Below are 18,362 nucleotides of genomic sequence, written 5' to 3'. Positions count from 1 at the left end.
AGTACCTTTCTGGGTGGGGTGAAAAGAAAAACATTCTTCTTACTGACTGTTATACTAACTTGCATTAATATAATGAGAGACATGTCCACCAAAATGGAGCCAAAGCACGTTAGCAATGGGAATATCAAAAACATTATAATAATGAGGAGTCCACGCAAGAATAACCACACCTTGACCTTCCATTCCATGACCTTCTTGGTGCTGCCACATAAACATCTAATAGCCATCTAAAATGTAAACAAATTCACAAGATCAGACTCACCTGATTCTCCCTGATTCCCCAAGCCCCACCCATGCCACAAATTTTCCACCTCATTAAAAAAATCAATGGCTTTCTCCTACACACTCATACAAAAAACAAAAGAAAAGAAATTGTCCGTAACTTCTCTCTTTCACTTACCTTCTCATCCAATCTGTGAATGATTCCTGTTGTTCTATTCTCAAATGCTGCACACACAGAATCCAAATTCTTTTTCCATCTTTATCACTGTTACTACCCTTGTTTAAGACACTATTATTTCCTGCCTGGATTATTTCAGTAGCCTTTTGATTGCATTGGCACTTGTCTTCCCATAATCTGTATGCAATACAGATGCCACAGGGTTGCATTGTTTATTTGTAGCTGTGTTAAATTATGTGCTTGGCTCAGATCCTTCAATGATTCATGGAGCTCTGAGAGTAAAAGCCACCTGTCTCATGAAGGTCTGTGTGCTCTCATCTGCAGCCTCATAATCACTTTTCTTCCCTCATTTTGCTCCAGACACACTGGCCTCTGAGATGCCTGAACACCAAATATGATCCTGCTAGCAGGTGTTTGCCTTGATGTTCTTTCTTCCTTAAAAAATGCATGCTGCAAATAGCCCCCCTGGATTACCGGCGTTTTCTTATATGTCTCTGCTCAAATGCACGTTATGGAGTAACTGGTGCTTCTTAGCTTTATGTTATTTTCCCCCATAATCTTCATCAGATACAGGATTCATGTGACCACAAGGTCTGCCACAATGGTACCAGGCATATAGTGTTTACTCAGCAAACATTTATTGAATTAATTAATTCTTTCATCATGAATGAAGTAAAGGCCTGAAAATTTATCAAGTCTTGTCTTTTCACAGAAAGCCTTTACCTAAAGGGGAGTGGTAAGTGAGTAATGAGTGTTTGAAGGAAACACCAGAAAGAAGAGCTTTCTCAGAACTGGTCAGAGCCCCACTGAGGGACACTAGTGGGAAATAGAAATCAGGTGTTGATCATATGCTTACTCTCTGCTAGGCATTTTTTAAAGTATATATATTCTTCTCTGCAAGGCAAAGACCACTACCACCTCCTTTGCAAAAATAAAGACATCAAGTTACACAGAGATGAAATAATTTGTCAAGTGACAGACCTGGAATTAAAACAAAGGCAGCTTAGTTCAGGACATTCACTTTTTGTATATTGATTTGAATATTGTTGTGGTCAAGAGGACTTCAAGTGTCTTACTGCTGGCTTGATGAGATTGCTGGGATTTTAAATGACTAATTAAATGACTAATTCTGCAATTACTGTGCCACACTGGAACCACAATGTTCGGCAACCCTGAAAAATTTACAACAGCTGATGCAGTAGCATCCTCTCTATCTTACCCCTCTTTCAATGCTTCACACAGGTCATGGATGGTCAATTTTTAAAAGACGTGAGGATGACTATAAACCTATTCTACAAGTCTAAGTGTTTTTACTGAATCCATCTACTGTAAAGTAAGATCAGGCCAAAATTGGCATATGTGATTTTAACCACCTTTCAATTAGAACTGGTGAATTTATATGACTTTTAGGATATGTATTGTTTCCATTTTCAAGACCAACAGAATATCTCATATAATCAATATGCTTACTATTTATATGAAAAAGTAAAGATTTTATATTCATGTATTATTTAATGTTCTATCCCATCAGTGTGCACTTACACATGTATGTAGGTGAGGACAAATATCACACATACACAGACACAACAGACACATAAACTTGTATTTCTCCTTGGAAATATTTGGCTACATGCATATGGTGAAATACCACTTTTGATACCAGAACTTTGCCTTTTTTCTTAAAAATGTGTTTATTAGCTATGAAAAAAATATCTGTATTCAACTTAAGAAAATAAAAATTTCTTTAATTTGAGTCTATACTTCCTGACTCTAGTAGATAGAAGAAATCTAAAAGATTATAGTCCAATGCATTAATTTTCCATATCACCAAGCAGAAGCACGGAGAAGTTCAGTAGCTGCATGAAAAGTAGACTGCTATTACATAGTAAAAAGGGAACTTGATAGTTGGTGTGTTGCTTTTTCAGTCTATTGTGGCATGAATGTGAAGACAGAGAGTGCAGAAACAAGTATCAGTCTTAAATCAGAAGGCAGTTGGCCGCCTGCAGAGAGATAAGGGTCTGTGTGAATCTCTGGGGTCCTCTGGGTCACATTATTGGGGGACGTTGTTCCTAATCTTAGTTTTTTGTCTATCTCTTTATATATACAAAATAAAACATTGACATTTCAGAAAATGAACGTATCAAATGATAGTATGTTATGAATTTAAATGTAAATGTATGTATTTAGATTAAAATATATAGACAGATAAACCTCATTATTATGCTGGCATATATTTAATATTAAAAGTCAGAATTGATGGGTTCGGTGGAAGAAGAGGTTTAACAGAAGAAGATGAACAATGTTTTCCATTTCATATCAAAAGTGGAAAAAAAATCTAGATTTTTTTTTCCTTCTTCTTATTACTTTTACTCTTTGCTTGCAATCTATTTGCCATTATTTCAGGGTTAGTTGTTACACTGGTCTTTATTTTTTGCTTTCATGATCTTTTCTTTTATACTTTTCCAATAGAAAACACTTTTCTGTGGATTAATAAATAGGTTTAGAACAAAAGCTAAACAAAATTGGGGGCCCATTTATATGTCATCTGCCAGAGTATCTTAGTTTAGTGAAAATTCTGAACTCTAAAGACCTTTTAAGAAATATAAGCCCTTAATGCTAAGATTGTTATTGTGTTAAAAAAAATACTATTTTATAAACTCATACTCTACTCCACAGCTGTATGAAACATCTTTTTGTTTATTTTTTGGTTTATTGTGGCCAAGACATCCATCTTTTATGGTCATACATTTTGAATACATAGTTGGATTAGGTCTTATTTCTTACTTTAGTCTAATAAACAGAGATGAAAATTGAGCTGCTCAATAAAGACCTAAACTGCTTGACTCAGCCACCTGGTTGCCTACAAAGAGATCCTGACCTATGTCACAAATGCATTGTTAGGGAGATTAAATAACAAATAGCTGCAAATGATTTTGAAGGGCAACTCTGGGTGACTTTTGGGTGTGAATTTACCTTGGTCGCCCTATGACAGCCTTGAGCATAATAACAATACACTTGTACTTTGACATTCAACTTGACTAATGGCAGGTCACCAATATATCTTACTTTGATTGTAATAGGAGGCCGGGGTTAAAAACAAACACCAAAAAAAAAAAAAAAAAAAAAATCCACTTAAAGTCTGAATTCTACCAAATCCAAAAACCAGATGATCTTATAATTTAAGACTATTGGTCTTTTTTTCCACAGTAAAAAGAAGATGGAGAAAGTAAATAGGCTTCATTTTTATTTTTTTAACTTTTAGTTTCATAAAACTTTGAGGTAAGGTCTTATTGTCTTAGCCTAAAGTTTTAGCATCATAATTTTCCCCTTAACATGGGAAGACCAAGTGAATTACTAATTATTGGAAAATCTGGTGCTTGTTTCTTTTTTGTTTTTGTCTTTCTTTTCTTTTCTTTTCTTTTCTTTTCTTTTCTTTTCTTTTCTTTTCCTTTCTTTCTTTCTTTCTTTCTTTCTTTCTTTCTTTCTTTCTTTCTTTCTTTCTTTCTTTCTTTCTTTCTTTCTTTCTTTCCTTCTTTCTTTCTTTCCTTGTTTTCAATGTAGAATCTACGAAGATCACTCTGTAAGTTAAATAATTTTTATATATATATATATGCACAAAAGGATATAGGCTTAAAAAACTGCTTTAAAAATCATTTCATATAATCTAACCAAATTCATTTTAATGCCCATATTTGTTTCCATATCTCCGGTTATAAGAGAAAGCTTTTGACAGGGAACTGTTTACTTTTCTGGAATACACCGTACTTATTCTTGAAGTCGTTTTCCACTCTTACATGAGCAAGTCTATTTCTTTTCACCCCTACCTCCAGCACGCCCAGCTCTGGTTCCTATTACCTCACATCCAGACTACTGTCTTGCTCACACCAATCTCTCCCTTTCTAATTTCTCCTAAACAACATAGCTGATCTTTGTCTTTTAACATCAAACTTATGTGGCCTCTCTCGTTTTCTAGTTATTACAGGTGAAGACTCATAGGCTTGCAATGAGATCACGCTACACTCTTCCTTTTAATCTATCTGCCCAATTTTATCTCTTACTATTTTTCTGCATTAAAAACCTTCACTTTAGTCAAATTATTTTATTGTAATGATTAGTCTTCGTGCCTATCAAACAACTATCTACCTATCATCCACTAATATATAAGATCTCTTCTTATGTGTCAATGATGAAAAGGAAGGAACGCAAGGTAACAACCCTGCTTACGGCAGTTTCGACCATGTTTTCCTTCCAGCCGGGGGTTCTTTGCTGCTTTCTAAGCTTTACTTGAAGCCTATCTCAGAAATTTCCAGTCTTAGTGATTAATCCCCACCTTTATATACACACAAAGAATATACCATTGCATCAATAACTTTACTATATTAGTTAATACAAAGAGTATGGGACCTTATTTTTACCTGTAGCCTATATCATTTCTTCACTGTATCCCTCACATAATATAGTCTTTAAAATTATTTGTTGGGAGGAAACACAAAGAAATGAAACAGAGAATGTTTTAAGTCAGATTTAAGTTTGAATCCTGTCTATGCCACTGTCTAGCTGTGTCCTTAGACAATATATTTAATCCTTCTTAGTATTTTTCCCCTCATTTTATAATGGGGATGATAATAACTATTCCATAAGGAGCAGTGAGTGTTAAATATTTAATCACCTTTCCTCTTGATGATGAAGAGATGCTGAAGTTAGAATTTGTGAATGTGTTATTTGGATAATCATTTTTTCAAAAGAAAGATTACAGAAGAATGGTAATCCATTGCTGCCAGAATCAAGCCAGACTTGTCTTTCTGGTTTATGTACATGCTTAATCTTTACATGTACATGATTGCATTATGGCAGATTTTCTTTGGACTAAGGTTATTGCCTCTTTTAGGAAGGTCTGGTTTTGATATTTGGCAATAAATAGAAGAAAGAAATTTCCACTTGCAAGCTTCATTAAACTTAGTTTTCATGAGGCCACAGATTTGTTCATTTTAATCGTAACTGCTTAGTAACAAACTTCACAGCACAATATTAATGAATTCAAGTAATACCTCACTTTCTCAATGGCCCCCTGTGCCTTATAGGCTGGTAAAGTTACTCAGGAAAAAGTGATTCTACTTATCTAGACTATGGAGCTGCATGTCACCCTCCCATAGAAGAAATCAATCAATTAGCTTTTGGAAACTATAAGCCCTAAAACCATGGGACTCTCAGCATGAAACTGTCACCCTTGGAAATTAAGGTGCCAACCCCTCAATCAGAGAGCACCTCCGTGAGGGTTAGTTCCCCAAGCCACCTACCTACTTCCAGGCCTTTAATAAGAAATGATCTAAGAAAGACACAAAACCATTTTTTGATTCGGATGAAGTGAAAATTTAGCAGTTTGTTGAGTGTGATCATTAGGGCTATGTGTTATTTACTTTTCCTCTTTCACCTCCTGAAAATATAAATGTTTAACTTTGTTGTCTTCGGAAACACAAATTAATGAAAAACAATTAGATAAGAAGTGCCCCAGCCCAGTGAGAGAGAGCGCATGCTCCGTTAGATTGCTGCGATCTGCACGGAGTTGCACAGCCCAGTTCCTGCAGCCGCTGCTGTAACCCAGCTCGTTGACCGCACCTCCTAAGAGTGTGTCTAAGATTTACTTTAAGAGACTGAAGACTGGCCCTGCTGAGGTAAGCTTTGGATCACAGATGCCAAGCAAATACATTTACCATTGCAATGTAATGAAAAGCAGGTTTTAACATTCAGAGAAAAGGTGATTTCAGAAATATTAAAGCTCTTTATATGGAAAGGCATCTTTTTAACTGAGGCCCTGCAGGAAACAAATTTCCCCCTGGGTTTTATGTAACATAAGCATGGTTTCCACTTTGAGAGGGCTCAAGCAATTTAATGGGGGAGAGGGATAGACAACAAACACAAGATAGCCAGACGTGAACTTGAAAGACATACAGATGGAAAAAAATATACAATGACTGAGATGTATATAGCATTGTTCTGATCAGGAAAATAAGTTCATTGAAAGAAATGGTTTACAAAATATAACTCAACAACTTAAAATATCAGTTACTCCCTCCGTTACCTTTTAATGCTTCATTGCATGATGGATGTAAAATATAATACTGTACTTAATAAATGCTGAAAATTGACTTATTCATTCATAATTATTTGTGTATAGAGGACTACATATTGCCCTGTAGAGAATAGGAGGTTTTAATTCACTTAAGTGACTTTATCAACATATAAATTGGAAAAATATATATTAATTTGCCTTTGCATCATCTCCTACTGTTATCACTAACAATAATAATCATAATATTGCATGCACTATTATAATTAAATAATTTTTTCTTTTCATTTATAAAATGCTGAAGGTTTACCACACTCATTTCTAAGCATACAGATGTCAATGCTAAGGTATTGCAAAGGTATTAAAACTAAATTTGTATGCATTGATCTAGCGGGAAGCAGTTTCCACTGATGTCAGTGAAAGAAAATTACTGGTTTATTCTTTCTGACCCTTCTCCCCCCAATAAACTGGCTTTTATATGTTATGAACTTCTGTACACCCTACTTTAAATATAAAAGTTTATAGTTGCATGCCAGTTTTTAGATCTGTGTGAATTCTCTAATGAACAGCATGTTATAATAAACAAAAATGCCGGGAAAACAAAAGACATATAGGAATAGAATTCCTCAAGGGAAACCAAACCCAAAAGCTTTTAGTCAAAGCATGAGTGATACGGATAATCCTTCATCAGCCACTGGTACTGATAGTGACTCACACTCTGAGAGAGAAAGAATATAAAATTGAAAAACTACAGGGCATGCCACAAACCTTTGGTATAACCTTGGACTTCGCATGAAAACAATGGGCTTCACAGTAGAGAAAACACCAGTTTGGAGGCAAAGGATATTTGGAGAAACATCTTTGTCAAATATTTGGCTATGCCTATTTCCCATAATCCCCAATGCATCCTGGCCTTAGAGTTTACAAACATCAATTAACTACTGCAATACCTTTTTTGTTACTTTTTAATCTCTCCTTATCTTTCCTTTTTCCCTTTGTGTTTAATTCTGACTTTAATGATCATTGCTAAAAATATTTTTAATAATATTTGTATGACTGTGAAGAAACCAAAGGCTTGTTCACCAAGAGGCCAACACTTCAGTTCTCATTGGTGAGACACTGGAGTCCTGTTTGCAGTAACAAATTAGAAGGGTTAAAAATGGCTGAGTATCTTCCCAGCTAATACTGACTTTGTTATTTTCCCAAGCATAGCAAACTGCTTCTGTTTTTCCACTCTACATGCTTTTGCATTCCATTTTGCCCTCTGAAATATTTTTTTCTTCTTCTATTTAGTGATAATCCTAGCAATTATAACTGAACTCCGTTATGAAGCTTTATTTAATCATTTCAGGCAAAACTTAATAGCAATCACTTAATAGGTACTTTTTATTTTGCTCTTTGTTGTAGCCAGATTATGTGTTTACATATTCAAACACACATCATTATTTTTCTATTACATGTAACTTGCCTGAGACTTGGGGGTGGGGTTCATCTTTTTTCTGTGCCCTGTAGTACCTTTAATCATAACTCCATTATAAACTCATGAAGAGTCCTGTCTCACTAAAATCCATTCTACTTTTAAATTATAAGAATTCTACCTAAAATAAACACAGTAATTTGTACAGATTGATAAAGACTTTGATCCATTTTATTACTCTCTGTGATCTCCAGGTTCCCCTCCATCTTCTTCTCAAACCTACATTTTCCTTTATGTTCTTGTGATAAGGAATTGCGTGTTTTTCCCCCCATATTTCTGCTCATGCTTTTACTCTTATTTTACTTTTTATAGGTTCGCTATCTCCCTGCCCTCTCATGTCCTTCTCATTCATCTATTAATTCTTTATCATCTCTTAAGATTCAAGTTAGGGATCACCTTCTTATTAAGGCCTTGTCACCAAAGTCACCTGCGCTTACTTGTGAGTAACACCTGTCCTCTGATAGTGCCTGAGGCATTCCTCCATAGGGCAAGTTTCACATTCTATGGTTTTCGAATGTACTGGCTACGTGTCCTTTCTCTCTGGTGGATTGTGATCTCTTCAAGAGAAGGGGATGTGTTTTATCTGTCCTGCACCAGTCTGCCACATGGTAAGAAGGTAACAAATCTGAGCAGAAGAGAGGGTGGAAGGTTGGTGCCTGCTCCTCAAATATACACTGTTTTAACTGCTCTTAGGTAGGCTAATAACTCTGACCCGTAGGTAGGTGGGTCATAGTGCATAAAAAAGAAAATGAAAGGATTGAACATTTTAACTCTTACTCCTGCCACTAATTCTGGTTGGTGTGGTATGATGGCTTTTATATTTTCTCTACTTTCTTGATGACTATATTAGTTGCTCTAATGTAATAAAATAATGTTTATTGTAAAGATCAGAGTGAAATTAAGATTAAATTCACAAATTCACACTTGCTTAAAAAGTGAACAAACTGCAGACCCATTTAACTGATTCATCTACTGTTTCCAAATATTCTAAGAATTTAATTCTAGTTGATTTTCCTAAGTTTAGTTTATAGAGTTTGCTGGCCATATTTACTTTGTTAGTATTAATGAAAATAATTTATAAAAATGGAAAAAATGATTTGTCAATTTTTCCTTGTTTTTGACCAATGTATTCAATCCACCATGCTAATTCAAGATACTAGCATTTATTTGTACTTTATTGGTGGTTGAAGTATTTGTGTACCTTTCTTTTTTTTATTTTATTTTTTTATTAAATCATAGCTGTGTACATTGATATGATCATGGGGCATCATTCACTAGCTTCACAGACCGTTTACCAAGTTTCACACATACCCTTGTAAGATGCACCGCTGGTTGTGTACCTTTCTTGATGATAAAACTACCAACTTGCCATAGAATTAAACTTATTTTTAATTATACTGTGCCATAGTGTTAATCTTATTTTTAATTATACTGTGACTAAATGTGATACAGCAGGAATGATGACTGGTCTTTTATTCTGCTCACAAGTGAAAGTATGAAAAATTAATATGAAGAAATAAACTAAATTATGATTGTGACTAAAATAATTTACTGTGTGAGTATACACATATTTTAATTATTTCTTTCTCCTAGGATCCCATCTGCTTCCGTTTCTTTTTTTATTTTATGCAGTGAATGTCAATATTTAGAGCCAATTCTGTTTCTCTATGAAGTGAGAGAAATATCGGTTTAAACTTATGTCACTGATTGTAACAGTGTATTGGAACTATAAAAAATGATTATGAATTTGGGAATATGTCTTATGTTGAGTGAGAAAAGATCTGGAAATTTCCCAAAGACCTACAGAGACAAATATAACCTGATGATGGGTGTGGGGTGGGGGAAAAGCTCCAAGCAGACAACATTTCAGTTAAACTGAGATGAAAATAGCTATGAATAATATTTTAAGCAAATAAATCTAGAAATGTTTTAAGAATTTGTTCCACAATTAGGTTTTCAATATGTGAGTTTGCTTATTTAACACCTTCTAACAATATGAAATTTTATTTAATTCTTATTCTTCACATTAAAGTGTAATAGATTTTTGAAAGCCCCCAGAGCACAATATTTTTTTTTTAAATTAATATGTTTTCTTGACTTGATAATCTATAAATGAAATGTCTTAAAAATCAGCATGGCTAACTTTAAAACCTTTTAATAAACATAAATATTTATGTTTTCCCCTACGTATATTATTATGAACATAATTTTAGCAAAATGTGAAAATTGTCGAGTTTAACCATTTTTACAGAACAACATTCAAGTTTGTCAATGAAAAGGCATGAAATTCTATATTTTTAACTATAAAAATCAATCACTTAATCTATACAATATAATAATATATACATTACCACTTGAAAGATTCTGACTTTACAAATATTTAAGAATAATAGAACTACTGAATATTTTAGCCCAAATACTGGTTAAAATGTTCTACATTAAAATGGCCTTTAGCGACTCCCATTTTTTCTTTAAAACTATATGTGAATGATTCTCAGTGGAACTAAACATCAACTTCTTACATAATACAGTAAAAATATAAACTGTTGATCAAGGAACTGGAGTTAAAACATAAAAAAGAAAGACAAAGGAAAAAAGTTTTTTTCAGAACCAAAGGAGACTTTCAGGGAAGATGATCATTTAGTCTCACTCCAAAGATGCCAGGGTGAGAAATACAGCAGAGCCTCTGTTAACTGGCCATGCAAGAGACTGTTCAAACTGGTCCACACACAGAGGAACAAGGCCTAATGTACTCATATGTATATGTGGTGCATGTCCAGGCTATGAAAATTAGGTCAACTTAAGGAGCTGGTCAAGATAGGGAGTGGTTGACTTTGATGTCCTACTGTAGAATAGTAAGTCTATATGATGCTGTGTTATAATAAACATTTTGCTGTTTATTACAACTAGTGTTTCTGTTTGTATTCAATATAAATAATATTTAATTTTTATAATATGTATTATTTATTAATTTTTGAAAGTATGCATATGTCTCTCAGAATAATAAATGTATTCATTTTAGAACTGGTTGTAACTGTTCTATTGGCTTTGTTTTCTCTAATAATAATCATACCATTTGTCTAAGGTTGAGCCTTTTTATGAGCAAATTTATGTACAACTTTCTTTTCTCAAGTATTTTGTAATCCCAGTGAGTCCATCTTAGACTGTTTCCTGGTTCTGCTTATGGAGGTGTGCTTGCATCCAAGGCATGGTGTCCTGCCCTGGTTGCCTGGGCTCATTTACAGTGAGAATAGAGAATGAGAAAATGGAAGCATTCACTTTCCTTTGGGTGTGGGTTCTTCCTAGACATCATTAGCTTCCCCTGCCCCTACAGATTCTCCTATGTCCACTGCCTTATCAGAACTGCCTGACGTATGATTTTGTGTACATGGTGGGCATGCCCATGTACACACATAAGATTTTCTTCATTTGAAGAACCGCATCTCATATTCATGTTAATTGCACCTTAATTACTATTGTTCCTAGATTCCACCACTGTCAGGCAAGAACTTCATTTAGGCAACATTATTTTTCTATGATCAATTTAAGAAATGAGTTGAATGTTGAAGGGCCCAAAGAGAAACCAACACCATAAATTCTTCCTTGGCTTTTCCCTTCAGAGCTTTGTCCATAGATTAACTCAATACTGCCCTTTCAGATAAAATTTCAGGGAGATCTAAAAATGTTTTGTTGTTGTTGTTACATAATAGACAATTCTTTTTTCCAGGTATGTAAAAATCTAAGTCAAACTAATAATGATATGACACTTGCCTGAACTCTAATCCGATTCACTCATCTGTCGTCCTCCTGCCTGCATTGTTCTGAATGCCCCCTAGTCAGGTTCTGGGACAGGGAGAGGTAAGGAAATAGTGTAGGGCTTTCCATTGTGATCCAGCAATGGAGCCTTCTGGGTATTACATTATTTCAAAAATGACCCTTTCTTTCGTGGGTAGCATTCACTGTGATTTTAGAGACATTGAAACTCCAGTTCTTAGGCTATGGGACATAATCTTCTCCAGCTGACCACTTAAAATTTCTCTATTCCTCTGAGTTCTTGGCAACATGTATCTCTTATTTGGTTTGGGTGAGTTCACATTTTTCAAGTGTTCTTCTTGGGCAGTTTCCCTTGAAAACAACTCCAGATTGGCTTCCTCATAATGGACCCACATCTGGTTCCCAGGAAAAATATGTCGCAAGTAGAAAATCTTTTTTTCTCCAATGTCCTTTCTTTTTTCTCTGCTAGCTCAAGTCAATCAAATGCTGTTAGAACTCACCTATGAAAGGTAAACACTTATGCCCACATTCTAAGCTGCAGAGAACATGAATCTAAGCTTGCCGAGTGCTTTGAAAATAGCTGTAGGTGTGCAATGGGTTCTTCTTCCCCAAAACCCTGCTTCTCTCAAAAGGAACACTGACCACTATCTTCAAAGAATTCCTCTCCCAGGAACCTCTCCTATCAGTTCTCATTACAGGTTAATAAGAAGGAACAGATGCTAGAACATGCTTTGTAATTTCTAAGAAAATCCTTTGCCCAAGGTTTCATATCACACGTTTGAAAGAGGCAAGTATTCTTGGCAATTATTCTCTTATTTGGGAGTCTTAGTTGAAACTGACACAGAAAGAGACAGATTTTAATATTTTATTATATTTGTCAAAAGTTTCTATGTGATCTCATCTTCCACAGATCTAGTAGGAATTTTCATTTCATATTTTGGTCAACTAAGTGTTACTCAGCTTCTTTTTCTTCAGTTGTGGTTTATAAAATAAATAACATTTCCAGGGATCCAGCTAAATGGATTATTATAATAATGAGCTCAGTCTATAATTTTAAAATAAAAGTTTGTAAGTGGTTTTATTGCTCATTGAATATTGTAATTTTTCTTCCAGTTATCTACAGCTTTTATTATGACCAACAATATTTCAAAGCACTTAAGTCTGTGAATAAATCCACTCCATTAAATAGTTTACCTATTATGTGACAGACAGTTTTTCAATGTTCTGATTCTTGAGGACATGACAAAGTATCATAGATAGAGATACTGGCACACCCACCTCAAAACATAAGAGAGAAATAACAAATAACATGCAGTCATAGCACAAGGAATACCAAACAGACGTGGGTATGTTTTGGAGTGAGCAGCAGCATCTTAAGCACAGAGACTTCCCTAGATATTCCCTTATGCCTCTTGACACTTGGTCTTGAGTCAAGTGTTCACTCAGATCATTTAATTTCTAGTTGAATCAGAATTCTGGAAGCACTGCCAAGTTTAGAAAGGAACCATAATGTGGAGCTGTCAGAGTCAATGGGGTAGACTTTCCTTTAGCAAAGGTAGTGAAATCCATTGCCTTGTAGCATTTGATCTTTTCTATGGTCATTCAAGACATTAAGTGAAGACTTGATGTTCAGTCTATTTATTAAAGAACTAGATGGCTTACAACTAGTAAGTTGGCTTACAAAAGTCACATTAATCTTTTCTGAGCATTCTGAAAAGTTCCTTAATCATTGCCTTTTTTTGGTTGAGGTTTTGTTACACTTTGTTGGGCTAGCACTATGTTGGTATTATGTCACAAGTGGTGTGATATCTAATAGGCCGTAGTGTTCCCTGCCATCTAATATTATGTCTTGTGGGGCTACACAATTAATCATGGTGATTCAGTTTAAAAAAATTCATTGCCTGTGTGCTCAATCATTTCAAATCACTTTGGACTGGTGGTAAGTGTAGAATTAGGTCAAAATAGGATTTCTGGAATATCTCCATTTTTAGGTTCCATTTTTTTTTTTTTTTTCTAAATGGAAGGCAAATTATAGCAACTCAGCTCCATCTTTGTACTTAGATTTGGGAAATAATCTTCTCCTTTACCATTCTGACAACTGTAATCAGTTGCCAGTTTCCTGTAATGTGGAAACCTGGTTCATGAGACCTAGATGTCAGAGAGGGCCCAGAGAAACCACTTACGTGTTCCTGGAGCAAGGGCACTCCAGGAAAGCTGGTGAGTGGATATTTCCAAGTCTAAGTCTCTTTTCTTAGGAAACAATAATGATAGCACTAAATTACGCATCCCAAGGCCTCATGCTACAGTGCTGAATTGCAATGAACCTGCCTCAGTGCCTGTGGAGTGATGGCATTCCCCAGTCTCATTACAGGGAACTCTACTTTGTCATTTAACATTTATCAGAGTATGCAGCAATGTAAGGAATTTTTTTTTTTTTTCAGTTTAAATACATGAATGTAACAGCAGATTGGAGTCTTCCTTCTTTTCCAGAGGATGGATAGGGGCATTCATTCATGTTTGCACACATGGGATAAATATTTCTAAAATACTGGCTGTATATCAACATGATGTCATTTGTTAAGAGAGACAATAGAAGTACTGGTCATGTTCCCAAGAGTGAAGTTGCTACATTGAAATCTATAAGAGCATCTGAAATTTCCTCTAAATTAATTTCTTAGTGAGCATTAGTGCAACAGACACCATTTTTTTTTTGACCACTTATGTTGCAGGGATCACGTTAAGAATCATTAAAAAAAAAATATTAGCCTGCTGATTGCATTATATTAAAAAAAAAAACCTGTTTACAAGATTTAAAAACTGGTCTTGTAGGCTAATATCTTCATCAAAGTAATATGGCTAGTAAGTAAAGGAATAACATGGTTAATGAGTAAAATGACACAGCTAGCACCTCAACTTAGGATTCTTTTACTCTAAAGTTGCTTCTTTTCATCTTCTATTTCACATTGTCTCTAAACTACTAAGTCAAAACTGAAGTTCTTGCACATTTAATGTAAAGCAAAAGACAGAGCAGTAAGGGGAAGAGGTCAGTTGAAAATATCATAAAGGCAGCCTCTGCATCAGGAGCCTAGAAAACAGGAAATTATTCTCTCCTTATTCCTCACATATGAAAATGTGTTCAAGTCCTGAATCTTTTCTTCCTAAATCTTTATTAAGGTATTTCTTCCTCTTTATTCTTATTACTGTTTTTTTTTTTTAATCCACAGCTTCCTAATGTGTTCCTCTGCATCGAATTTTGCACCATTAGTCTATATTTTTATTTTCGTATGATGCTCAATCTAATCTACAAGTTGACCATGTCCCTCTCATGTGGAGAACTTGCTTGTAGCTTTCCTTCCTTTGATTCAGTGTCTCATATATGACATGAGATTTATCCCCATGCCCTATCTCCTGACCCACTCTAGAATCCTACTGGAGTCTCCGATAGTACAAAGACACATATGTTTTATTGCACACAACCTTATGTTGTATACATCTTTTAGTCTGAACATTCTCTTCCTTTCTCTTTGGATTCTAAAATATTTCTCTATATTTCTAATACATATAGCTCACATCTCTATCTTAGTGTTTCCCAAGTGAGATCTAATATTTCCATGTTTGCATTTTTTTTCCTAGCAAGCTACACAGTTTTAAGTTCAGGGACTCTTTCAAATATGACCCCTTAATGTCTAGTCAAAGATATAAACAATGAAAATTTATTAAGCAGAATTTAAACAATATGGCAGCAAGCAAGCAAGCAATAGCAAAAAGCAAAACCAACAGGTGAGACATTTTTAGTTTTTCTGGTAGAACGTGGGAAATACTTTGAAAAAATTGGCAAGCAAACCAAAAAAAGGTACTTTTTCCAGGTTCATCACGCCTCTGCTTCCACTTGTGATATGACTTCATGCCAACATGCGATGATTTGGAGTGGGTCTCAGTGTCTTAATTACACAGTTAAATGGTTGTATGGAATCATTCTTGGACATTATTCAAGGCACAAAAGTCCTTGGTTACCACACTAACTACCTTGCACACTAGAAATGATATCTCAGGAGATATAATTCTTTTAGAGGCCATGGGTAAGAATTATGACAAGATATACACATAAAGCAAAAGCAAGACATACTAAAAATTCTGTTTTATAGTCAGACAGATTGGGTCTCTGGACCCAAATGTCTACCCTAAAATAACATGCCTCTAGGTAGAAGGCACTAATCAAGAAATGTGAGTGCAAAATTACACCTAGGCACTACAAGTAGAAAGCAAACCCAAACATCAGGACTACACTACAGCGTTCATGCATTTTTAAATTTTATTTATTTATTTATTTTTGCAGTTTGTGGCCGAGGTTAGGTTTGAACCCACCACCTCTGGCATATGGGGCCGGCACCCCACTCCTTTGAGCCACAGGCACCGCCCTGTTCATGCATTTTTAATGTCTTTTCTTATTCTATTTGAAAAATTATCAGAATGCTTCTGTATTCTACTTGTATACCTAATGAGCTTATTGGAACTTTACAGGGATGAAGAGTCAAGAGCAGCCATCCTTGGCTCCAAGAAGCATTGCTTCTTTCATGACAGAGAAACAATATCAACTATGGCGCTGGACCACACGTGCAAAATCCCTCATTAGTGTGGTTGGACTGTTGGTTTGCTGGAGCTGGCAAAATTCTCCCTTCTCTAGCTATAACATACTGAAGTTGCTTGTGTTGGAAGCTGTCTAAACGATTTACAAAAATAGCAATGCATGGTCTTGAAGAGTTATACACACTGTATTGCAGTTTATTTCCCCAATTAGATGGCTAAGATTGTAATGCTAGAATTTGGGGACTTTATGGGCTGGTGGACAAAAGGAAAATACAATTTTTTTTTGTAAATGTTTACACTTAAAGGTATAAGATTTTAGTAAGGTAGAATTTGGTCAAAGTCATCTGATTCCTGAAACTAGAATCCTTTGACATTATTAAGAATCAATTAAGCATTGTTTCCTGAGGTATTGCCATGGTCCCTTGGTAATTTATCCAGGTTACATTTATAGCCTCTTTGTAGATGAAGTATAAATGGGACTGATTTAGATCAAGGATAGCTTTAAAACTAATGAGTGGATCTCAGAGACAGACTAATAAAAAGCTTTACAAGAAAATTTCTCAACTATTTTCTCTGCATATGATCAGTGTTAAAAGCACTTAGCAGTTTCTAACCAACCTTCTTAAGAACAAAGAGATAAAAATGAGGAGCACATTTGTTAAAGATCCAGTAACAATTTCATGGAATTACACAGGTATAACTAAAAATGCACAGTTTATTGCAGAATTGAGTCTTAAAAATTTGTCTTCAGAAGAGGAGACAGTTGATTTTGCTATAAGAAATAATAAAAGTCACAATTTAAAAAAAATCATTGTTGAAGGATTTGTTAAAAGCAGATCATGGGTCTCAGCTTTTAGTGAATTTATTTTGAAGCTCCTGAAGCAGACACCACAAATTTTTACATTCTAATGAGTGAACTAAAAACATATATTTCAAAGTAAATAGCACTCATAAATTACATTTATGACACACGAGGTTGCTGACTGCTGTGCAGGGAACACGAAGTAACGGTGCTAATATGCACTCTAGCTTGATTTTCTCAGTTCCCAACATGCTCTAATTCCACACTACAAATCTTTAAATGGCAGTTATATTTTAATTAATGTGATTATGTGCTGCCATTAGCAAACCCTCCCCCAGCACATTTCTCCTGCCAGGCCCATGAATGCCAGTAAACCATTAACATAAAAGGGCTGTTTGCTTATTAAATTCATCTACACAAATAGGCGAGGGTTGCAATTGTTGATTTGCCACTGAAAGAACAGAATGAGAAGGAGTTGCTCAGTGTCTGGCAGTTGCAATTATCTGGTGTAATTAAGTCTAATTTATAACCCCCCCCATGAGAAAGTAACAATTTTTGTTAATTAACAAGAGCATTTGTAAAGCTCGTTAACTCCATCACTCACAGCCTGCCTGGCAAAATGGGACCATACGGCTATTACGATGGGACATGTTGCATATGTGTATTTGTGCATTAATCTGTTTGGAAGGTCTAATGATTGAAATGAGAGCTAGAAATGGATGTGATATTACTGAGAAAAGAAGATCTACTGTTTTCATTTGTCTCTACAGCAACGTGAATGCTTTGTCATTACCTTCTGCATATGGTTTCATTATTCCGATACAGCACTCCACATTGCCTCATACCATCATGCCCTAAGCCTGCAGGGTACAAGAGCACTTATCTTTCCTGATGACTGTTGAATCATTTAAAACAAGTTATTAGTGAAACAATTAAAATGATATTGGTTCACAATTGTATTTATAGCTGGCAGGCATAATGGAACATTCTGAATAGCGGTCGGGGGTTCTCAGAATGGATGGAAAATGCTGTTAATCAGAGACAAGGGAAACCTCTAAAGAAAACCTAAATTGCAAGAGCACGTTAATTGTATTGGAGCATTTCATTTAATTGAGAACAAAAGGAAGGTAAAAATCATATTATCAATGTTTTATGAACATGAAGAAATGGGAAAATTACTATGTCATTTGTCACAGATCTTCTTTGGAAGTGAAAATTTAAAAGAACAGTCTTTTAACTTTAACCAGAGCAGGCC

The sequence above is a fragment of the Nycticebus coucang genome, chromosome 13, assembly GCF_027406575.1.
Source record: "Nycticebus coucang isolate mNycCou1 chromosome 13, mNycCou1.pri, whole genome shotgun sequence".
Lineage (NCBI taxonomy): Eukaryota > Metazoa > Chordata > Mammalia > Primates > Lorisidae > Nycticebus > Nycticebus coucang.
Note: the sequence above shows the minus strand (reverse complement) of the source record.